This window comes from Danio rerio, chromosome 23 (genome assembly GCF_049306965.1).
Source record: "Danio rerio strain Tuebingen ecotype United States chromosome 23, GRCz12tu, whole genome shotgun sequence".
In the NCBI taxonomy this organism is placed as follows: Eukaryota; Metazoa; Chordata; class Actinopteri; order Cypriniformes; family Danionidae; genus Danio; species Danio rerio.
The window spans coordinates 12,239,212-12,249,908 of NC_133198.1; positions in this window are offsets into that span (position 1 = coordinate 12,239,212).

Consider the following 10,697-nt stretch of genomic DNA (forward strand, 5'->3'; position numbering starts at 1 on the left):
ATTATAAATGAAACACCTGAAATTACATGAAATTTCGGAGGAAATGTGGATAGCACAGTAACACAATGACGTAGATTGAATTATGTTCTATAATGCTGTATTCACACCAGACTCAGAAGAAGCATCAATCATGAGTGATTTACATGTTAAAGAGCCCCTATTATACATGAAATAGGGTCATATTTTGGTTGTAAGGGTCTCCAACAACAGTCTAATATGCATGCAAGGTCTTAAAATCTTAAAATCTGCATTTATATTTACCTAATTATCCCAGCGACTCCCATATGAATCGTTCAATGAATCATTTGTTCCTAAACCCCTCTTTAGCGCGAAGCTAATCTGCGCTGATTGGACTGATGACAGCCTGCTGTGATTGGTTGACACTGACAGCCTTCAGCACGAAACAGAGTGAAATGCCCAGCAGCTAATCAACAATATAAAAGTAGTCAGAGTGCATACAGGCTTCATAGTGTAAGGCGTAGATTTTGGCTGCCAGTGGGTGAATGTAAATACAGACGATGGACTTGAAAATACCAAAAACTCCAAGAACTGGCGAGGAGATCTCCTAGCCTATAACGCTCTACCTGCTCTTTTCACACACACACACACACAAATCTCCTGGGTTTCAAATCTCGCGCAACTACTTGCGCGCACAACTACTTGTGTTTCGTAGCCGCGTCATTGCGAAACACCTAATGACTCATTATCAAGACGACTCATTTGAAGCCCTAAGATACGAATAAACTGATTGATTTTGTCTTTGCCATGATGACAGTAAATATCGAAAATCAAAATATAAACTATCGAACTATCGAAATCAAAATATATAGTTTAAAGGGGCTAATAATTTTGACCTTGAAATGTTTTTAAAAATAAATAAATAAATATGACTTTTTCCAGAAGTAAAAATATTATCAGACATACTGTAAAAATTTATTTGCTCTGTTAAACATCATTTAAGAAATATTTAAAAAAGAAAAAAATATTTAAAGGGGTTAATAATTCTGTCTTCAACTGTATATATATAAAAAGAGAGACAGTTCTTCTTATAAGGGTCAATTATTATATATATATATATATATATATATATATATATATATATATATATATATATATATATATATATATATATATATATATATATATATAATATTATTGGCTATTTTATAAAAATTCTCCAAAATTCCTGAAATATAAATCAAAACAAAAAAAAATGTTTGCATTATTATTATTTTTGAAAGCATACTTTTCTTTTCACTGGATGAAGTTTTTGGTTTCCAAAATCAGTTTTAAGCATGGACGTTATTGTAGAACCTGTGATATTTTCAGGATTATTTCAAAAATTAAAAAAAAACATTTCTATAAAAGAAAAAAAAGAAAGAAAATTATAATATATTGTATATTAATTTTTTCTTTTGGTTTTTAATTTTTAAATTTTTTTTTTCAAATGTACGTTCAATGCATTTTTAAATTTAACTAAAATTCTTGCTGACACCAAACTTTTGAACTACATTATATAGTAGAGAATTGGGATGTGGTCAGGTCCCTTCAAATTGATTATCATAAATAAAAAGAGAGCCAGTTCTTCTGTTATGAAATTTGCTCAACCATACTATTAAGAAAGCAGATAACTTTTTTTCTTTGTCACACTGGTTAAAGTTGTGGAAACCACTTCAGACAAAACTTCTTGTGATTAGTGACCGAATTAATCTTCAAAGGGTCAATTTTGAATTAATCTAAATACAAATCAACAGTATGCATGTTCAACGTTCACGCTGCTAAACCTTGCTTCTCTTAAGTTCATTTTGATTATTAGTTGGCAAGTGTTTCTGTTTCAAGGAGAAAAGCTGGCTCCAAACCTGGAGATGTCCCATCCAACCACCAAAGACAAAGAGTCCAATTGCATTAAGTCTGGTCGGATGGTTTTGGCCACACATACCAGAGTCTGGAGCCATAGTGTTTGATAACACTGCAGTAGTAATGGAAAAATCCTTCACAGGAGCATTTGGGGGTTGATTCGATATTCCTAAGCAGAAAATTGAACTCCAGAGGACAAGCAGGTTGTTTTTCTCACATTTTCCCTGACCAGAGCACCCAAAACCACAACCTCAAACCTGGACAGGACAGCATGAGAAGTTCATTTCTGCTGGGATCTTGCCCTATTTGGGGCTGAGCTGTCAGGATAAAAACTGCACGCCATATCCTGGCCAAACACTACCGTCCCACTCAGAGACAATTACCCTTCACGCCAACATTCCTCCTCCAATCCAACAATGCTTAGGGAAGATCTGCGCGAGGACTCTGGACCGCCGCCACGGAACAAGGACGAACTTTGTGTTTGCTTCACATTTCTCCCAAAGAGAGATGAAGGGGCGAAATGTACCCGCTCGCGGCTGGATTCATACAGGTAATTCTTTCTCTGTGTGCTGAAGGATTCCGCTGATCCACGGATGAAGTACATGACATCCCCCGAGCTTTACTTTGCTTTGAAGGGATGGCAGATTGGTTTTTATAGATAATGGTCCATGTGGAGAACGAGCAGATGATTTTATAAACGGAGAGGTTCACATCTGCTGCGCATTATCCATCTACTGTGGTCAACATGTACTGGCTTGGAGATGCGTCGAGTCGGTTAACAATCAGTCATATGATGACATAGCCCACCAGGGTAAAAATTACAAAAAGAAAACAAATAACAGGACTCTGGGATGTGATTGGTTGGAGACATCACACTTTTTCGTTCAATAAGTCAATTTAATGTCATGACCAACACCATGTGCAAAATTCACTTCTATTAAATTCAGATGTCTCATTACACACTGGCTACATTTGCATGAGCCCAAATAATCTTTTTGTATGAGATCAGATTCAATCAAATTCAAAAATCCTCATGTAAACACTTTAATCGAGTCATTATGAAGATTATTGGCATTCTTTCACTCCAGAAAAACCACAGTAAGAGCTGCGTGATAGGACTTAAATTAACCTCCTAGGGCTTTGTGGCCACATACGTGGACAGATCATTTTAACTCTTAAGTGGCTATTTAAAATACTTTGAATGTTTTAGATTTTGTTACAGGCACACAGTGTCATCCTGTAACTGTTTTGCAGCATATAATGACCCAAACACTATTTTTAACTGTCTAAAATTGGCAAAATATGTTGTTTTAACTCTCTGACATAGTCAAAACATGCTCAAAATAATGATATGGTAAATATGCATTACGAAACAGTCAGGAAAATAGTGTTTTATGTCAATTTGGACCACAAGTCTACATATATGGACATATTTTTTCTCTAAAAGTACATCAGATCAAAAGATGATACTTAGATTTTATTGTAATTAGTTTCCAGTAAGCCCAAAAAGCAAAGAAAAAGAAAAAAATGCATGCAAAAAACGTCTTGGGCCTTAAGAGGTTTAAACACAGACCACATTTACACTATTAGGTTTTGATGCCCAATTCCGACTTGTTGCCTATATCTGATTTTTTGCCTGTCCGTTTACACTTTTTTTTTTATTGTGACCCATATCTGATTCATGTGTTTACATTTTTCATACAATTTACGACGTCACGTATGCGTAAAGGTAGGTTTTAGCATCTGCGCCGCACTAGCCACAACGGAAGAAACTCTTGCTTTTAGCTCTGCGAAATATGCAAAGTTCATCCAACTTTAAAATGATTTTGAGGCGGAGGAGAAGAGAAAGGGCCATCATCGCAGCTTGTGCCTAAGGTTTATATATAGTGTCCTCCACCATTCAGAGGAATTTGTGGGTATGAGAGAGATCTCAGATCTGATTGGAGCAAATTGTGGTGGGCTTTAAAGCAGTGGATCCAATATTTCAGGATATGCAGACACACACTTTTCCTTTTACATCACAGTGGAGAAGTACCACATTGACATTTAAGTTTACATTATAGTCACATTGTCATGATTTATATCTGATTTACTTCCACATATGAATAAGGCCTGAAACCGATCTCTGAATATCCGAATGCATGAGTTTTTTTTGTGTTTACACAGTCATATAACAGATTCGATCTGTGTCACACATGAGTAAAAAATCAGAACTGGGTCACATTTAACTGGCAGTGTAAATGGGGTCTTATACACCCCAGTTTACGTGTGTTTGTTACCTCATTACAAACCTGCTGCACAATTTCACAATATACACATTAAACTAAATATATACATACAATCAGGGATTTACATTGACACCCGCCAAATGTGGGTAGATTTGGCAGGTGGCGGGTAAGACAGGCACTCCCACTAGCCACTTTGGCTGGTTAAAAAAATAATTTTTGCAGATAATAATTCTTACAAGCTGGGTTTGACAATAAAGATGGTAAAATATGCATGCAAAGGCGATCTTAGAATTGAGAAGCAACTGACAGAAATAATTGCATTCGCAACTTCGCGTGAGCAAAGTTGCTGAATACCGAATGAGAGTATAATCACTCACACTAACAGCTGAGGTGATACACGCTGTTTATAATGCGTACGCGCACCTGGTTCCTTTTGTGAAGCAACTGTGTCTAGAAACACAACTGATACGATCAGTTCTCTTTTAAATAGACTAGACAAAATGTGATGATGCTCCCAGTCTTGCTGCTTTCAAGAGCTCCAGAGTTGACTTATTGTAAGCAGTGCCAGTTGCTTTTGCTTTAACCATTCTTTACACAGATTATTTATGGGTCTAACATTACCCGTGTGTGTGTTAATCATCCTTTCATTATCACATGGTATGTTTTTATCTGCTTTAATGAGAGATTTACCTAGTTATGTGTAGTTAACTGGTGATCTGGGACCTTTAGTCAGGACAGATTTCTGTGCATATGTTTTTTTTTATAAAAAGTATAGTATACAGCTATATTTTGCTTGTTTTGACACATTTAAAATTTGTGGCAAAGAAATAATTAATTGTTTATGTTTGGTGCGGTCAGAGATAAATTTAGTAAATCCTTAGTTTTGAGTATTTTTTGTTTTTGAAAGATGTCTTATAGATGTCTTATAGATGTCTAAACATAGTAGTCTTGGCTAAAACAAGGCTAAATTTTTGCTGTCAGTAAAAATCTAATAGATGTATAAAAATAGGCCAAAACTAGACGAATATCAAATAAACAGAAATGAATGACTAAACATATAAAGTCTGTCTAATCTGTCTATTTGACGACTAGTCTAGTTTTGGACTATTCTTAGATGTCTATTAGATTTTCACTGACAGCCCAAGTTTAGCCTTGTTTTAGCCAAGCTGTCTACGTTTAGATGTCTGTAAGACATCTATTAAACACAAAATTGTTTGCTGGTTGTAAAAGCTTAAATCCTGCTACTTTCTCAATTGCATTAAGGAATATCTGGGGCACAAGCACAGTGCATTGTTGACGTGCATGGTAAAGCATGTAAAATGCAGCCTATATATTTTCATTAGGCTGCTAAATGAAGCACTTTATTTTATAAATGCAAAGATAATAAAAATAGAAAAAAGACAGATAAATAAAATTTTATTCATTAGAACTGAGAATTAATACATGGAAGGATTGAGCACTGGGGAAAATACATGTAGTAATATACACACACTCTTTTATGACGTATCCCATAAGGGATGCACATTTGAGTGTTGCATTCACTTTAGGTTGCCATATAAGGAGTTGATTCATCATGTTAAAGGTGCTATATGATAAAATTCAACAAGTCAATTAATTAGCACACAACGGTAGATTTACTAAAAGTTAATTCATCAAATTCTCTCAGAATAAACAAATGTAAATTGCTGTTTACCTGAAAAATATTGTAAATGTTTATACCTATAGTATATTATCTGATGTAGATAAAGTACATTGTCTATTTGGGTTTAATAGTTAATATTACATCTTCATAAATATAAAAGTGTATTTAAAAAAATATTATGCTATGCTAGTACTGATGTGTATTTAAATGTTTTGAAACCTAAAATAAACTTTCCTTGTTTGAAAAAACTGATAAATTGATTCATGGCAAGCATCACATGTTTTTCTCTCGCTCAATGCAAGTCATGGCGGGTAAGCAGATTTGAATTTAGCAGTTGATCACGTGACACATTGATTGCTCTAATCACACCTGTGTGATGGTATAATACAATTTCATGGCAATTTTTGTTATTTTTTGATTTACATGACTGCACATAATTTTCATATAATGACCATGAGTGTAATCTTTGTGTGTTTTTATGCAACCTTGTTTGCATTTGAAAATTGAAGCAGAATAAACATTAAAGACAAACTTAATCATGCACTAACAGCAAACTGTATATCAGAGTTTAAACTGACAAGGCTTCAAAACGCATGAAGAAAATAAACTTTCTTGATGATGAAGAACTGCAATTTCACGTGAGTGTGACGGGCACAATAACACCAAACAGATGTTTGATTGTGGCCAGAACCTCTGAGGCTCCGCCCTTTTTTGGAATGGAGGCTGAAGGCACCTGTTGACTTCAATTTAAAGAGACAAGAAAAGAGCAAAAAGGCATTTACAGTTTGGTATAAGTAATGATCTGTGGGGAATTTTGAGCTGAAACTTCAAAGATACCTGGGTGCTAGGGGTGAGCGATATGACCAAATATCTGTCATGCTTTGAGTAATCTTTGAGTAATTTTCTGTCTTGGTTTGAGTAATTGAGTATTTCACGGTAAAATACAGTTGAAGTCAGAACTATTTGCCCTCCTGAAATATTAGCCCTCCTGTACATTTTTCCCCGATTTCTGTTTAACACAGAGACATTTCTAAACAATAGTTTAAAAATTCATTTCTAATAACTGATTTATTTTATCTTTGCCATGATGACAGTGTAAATAGACAAGTAATTGTATAACAATGGTTTGTTCTGTGTAGGGGATAATAATATTGACCTTAACATGTTTTGTAAGAAAAAAATATTACAGGAAATGCCGTGAAAAAAATCCTTGCTCTGTTAAACATAATTTAGAAAACTTTTTTTAAAATATTAATATTAGTGATTACCTGTATATCAATATAGCTAAGGGATAGTTTACACAAAAATCAACATTCTATCATAATTTACTCATCCGCCACTTGTTCCAAACCTGTTTTGGGTTATTTCTTCTGTTGAGCACAAAGTAGGATATGCTGAAGAATGTTTGAAAAAATACGCACTGATTTTACTAGTATTTTTTGTTTCTTCTATGGATTTTAATGGCTAATGGTTTTTAGCATCCTTTAATTATTTAGTTTTGGTTTTAAAAGAAGAGTGGCAGTGGCGCAGTAGCCCACATGGAAGGAACCTATATAAAAATATATGTACATAGAGGAAAACGGCCAATTTTATATATGTCACGGCCAATTTTATGTCACATAACATATATGTTTATAGTTCTTTTCGTGTGGGAGGTAGTGCTGTCGCCTCACAGCAAGTAGGTTGCTGGTTCAAGCCTCGGCTGGGTCAGTTGGCATTTCTGTGTGGAGTTTGCATGTCCTCCCTGTGTTCACGTGGGTTTCCTCCAGGTGCTCTGGTTTCTGGGTAAGCTAAATTTGTTAACTTAGTTAACTAGTTAACTGGTAAGTTGTTGTAATTAAGAACTGTATGTTGATAGTACTTAATAATTCAAGTGTAATGGACATGGTTTAAGTTTAGTGAACATATACACTGAAGTTGTCTCTTATTCACACACACTCACACAATTTGGGCAATTTTGTTTATCCAATTTATTTATACAGCACGTCTTTGGGGGAAAGCTGGGATTCGAAACAGCAACCTACTTCCTGTAAGGTTACAGTGCATTTCGCATGGCGACAGTAGGTCGCAATGTCAGTTGCCGTTTCTGTGTGGAGTTTGCATGTTCTCCCCGTGTTTGTGTGGGTTTCCTTTGTGCGCTCCGGTTTCTCCCACAGTCCAAAGACGTGGTATAGGTGAATTGAATAAAATAAACTAGCTGTGTGTGTGTGTGTGTGTGTGTGTGTGTGTGTGTGTGTGTGTGTGTGTGTGTGTGTGTGTGTGTGTGTGTGTGTGTGTGTGTGTGTGTGAGATTGTTTCCCCATGTTGCGTTGCAGCTTGAAAGGCATCCGCTGCGTAAAACATATGCTGGTTAAGTTGGCAGTTCATTTCGCTGTGGAGACCCAAGATTAATAAAGGTACTTAGTGGAAGGAATATTAAATAAATGAGGTAAGAATGATTTTTTAAAATAATTTTTGCACTTTGTTGTTTTATGATTTTTTTTGCTGACACACTGTAATACATAAATTACATAAATTACATTTCTATTTTCTCATTCGTTCAATCATTTTCTTGTCGGCTTAGTCCCTTTATTAATCCGTGATCGCCACAGCAGGATGAACCGCCAACTTATCCAGCAAGTTTTTACACAGCGGATGCCCTTCCACCCGCAACCCATCTCTGGGAAACATACACACAGACACTCATACACTACGGACAATTTAGCCTACGCAATTCACCTGTACCACATGTCTTTGGACTGTGGGGGAAACCAGAGCACCCAGAGGAAACCCACACGAACGCAAGAGAACATGCAAACTCCACACAGAAACACCAACTGATCCAAGGATCGAACCAGCGACCTTCTTGCTGTGAGGCAAACGTGCTATCCACTGCGCCACTGCGTCGCCTATTTTCTATGTTAAGTAAACAGAAACATCAAGTTTTCAGTTTGTTGCACTCATGCAAGATACTTCTCCTAACTTAAAATACCCAAGTTACCAAGCTCATACATTTTAATAGCAATTAACTTATTTTATATTTATTTATCCCAACTTTAAATACTTAGTCACCCAGCTCATACATTTTGATAACATTTTTTAATTAACAACTACATCTTGAGTTTCACAAATAAAATTAGCCTGTAAACCCCATTAATGTATCAAAATACATCTGTAATTTAAAAATAACAGGCAATACCATTTTTACATTCATTTTTAAACAAAAAATGTCCAACAATAACTTCAATTTTGCTTCTTATGCAATTAAAAATGTCTTAAAACATTAAAAACAATAGACAGTAGGAGATTTAAAATAAACACTATTCTAAAATGAATAAGGAATGTCCAAAATCCTAATACAAGACGATCAAACATAAGAGCTTCAAGAAAAAAAAAACTGTTAATAAATAATAATATATTAATAATAAGTATAAAACTTACAGTCTTGACACATTCCTGTAATCATTGATTTTTACAGTATTTGTTTTCCTAAAGCCAATGGTTACCGATTTTCAGCTTTTCTCAAAATAACTTTTGTGTTCAACAGAAGAAAGAAATTTAAACAGGTTTGGAACAAGTGAAGACTGAGAAAATGACAGAATTTTACACTTTGGGCATACTATAACTATTCATACAATATGCACCCCTACCAATTAAAGGTACATACATGTTTTGAAGTTACTACCCCAGTGACAGTTTTTACTGAGTCAAAAAAGAAGCTCTGCATCAACTCATTCTATAAGGTTTGTATGCTAGGAGACTTTCTATTTTCTATCATCGATGCCAATGCCAAGCAAAACTTTTTGCAAATATTCTAAGGTTTTTCCAAGTCCTTTACTATATATCATGTGAAGAGCATACATAAACCCAAAGTAGAAAAGAAAGGCCTGGAAGTGTGCTGTGGGTGGTGTACATTTTATTCTCCAGGACAACAAAGACCCTCAGTGAATGCAGGGCCAATAGAGCATCCTCTGTCAGCACTTCAGGATTATCAATCTAAAAATATAATTCAAGGATTTTAATGTTAGGACATTATCAATATGACTGAGCCAATATTACATGATTCATCAATCGTAAAAACAATGAATTAAGGCTTACCAGGGTGGTACAAAAGAACCCAAAGTCACACATTACGCAGCAAGACCGAAATACCTCTGATAACAGTAACTGCAAAGATGAAAATCAAGAAAGAAAAAAATGTAATTAAACTCTAGTTATATTTTAATGAATACTTTAGCACATGATCCCAAACATACCTGCTCATCATCAACTTTCAAAAGATTAGCCAGGGTAACTGCTGTATGGACAGTCTTGGATGGTGTTTGCCTTAAAATTGTCATCAAACGAAATAGGTGGTGTCCAGTTGTGCATAGAATTTGTGGGAAGAATTCTCATTTGTAACATGTTGGTACCCTGCAAACAGCAAAAAAACATAAAAAATTTAAACAAAAAAAGAGAATTTCATAAAACAAAATCACAACACAAAACAATCAATTAATATTATTTATTTTATTTATTTATTTATTTAATTTTTACCTCAAATAAAAATCAGGTGTTAATAAGATCAAATGTTGAAATCAGGGTACAGCTGAAGTTTCAATTTTCTTGTTTCAAAACAAGCTGTATCATTATAAAGCATACTGAAATTTTTTAACTGGTTATGCCAGGTATAGTCAAAATGAGTATTTTACCCACATTTTACATGCCTCCATTTTGTGCAACTGGCCCGGAATCAGAATTCAGAGGCCCCTAGGCACAATGTCTTGTAAGCCCCCTACTTGGTCGCACCCCTATTGTTATATTAAAAAATAAGAATAACATAGTATTTTTAAAATAAAATTAATCTATAATGTATTGCCTGCATTTTTAAGTAAATGATATACAGTAAATATATTTCTAGCCTACAGATATTTAACTCATTTTTAAAGCAATTAAAACAAATTCTTATACAATTAGTGAAAATGAATGGATTTTAATATACTTGTTCAAGT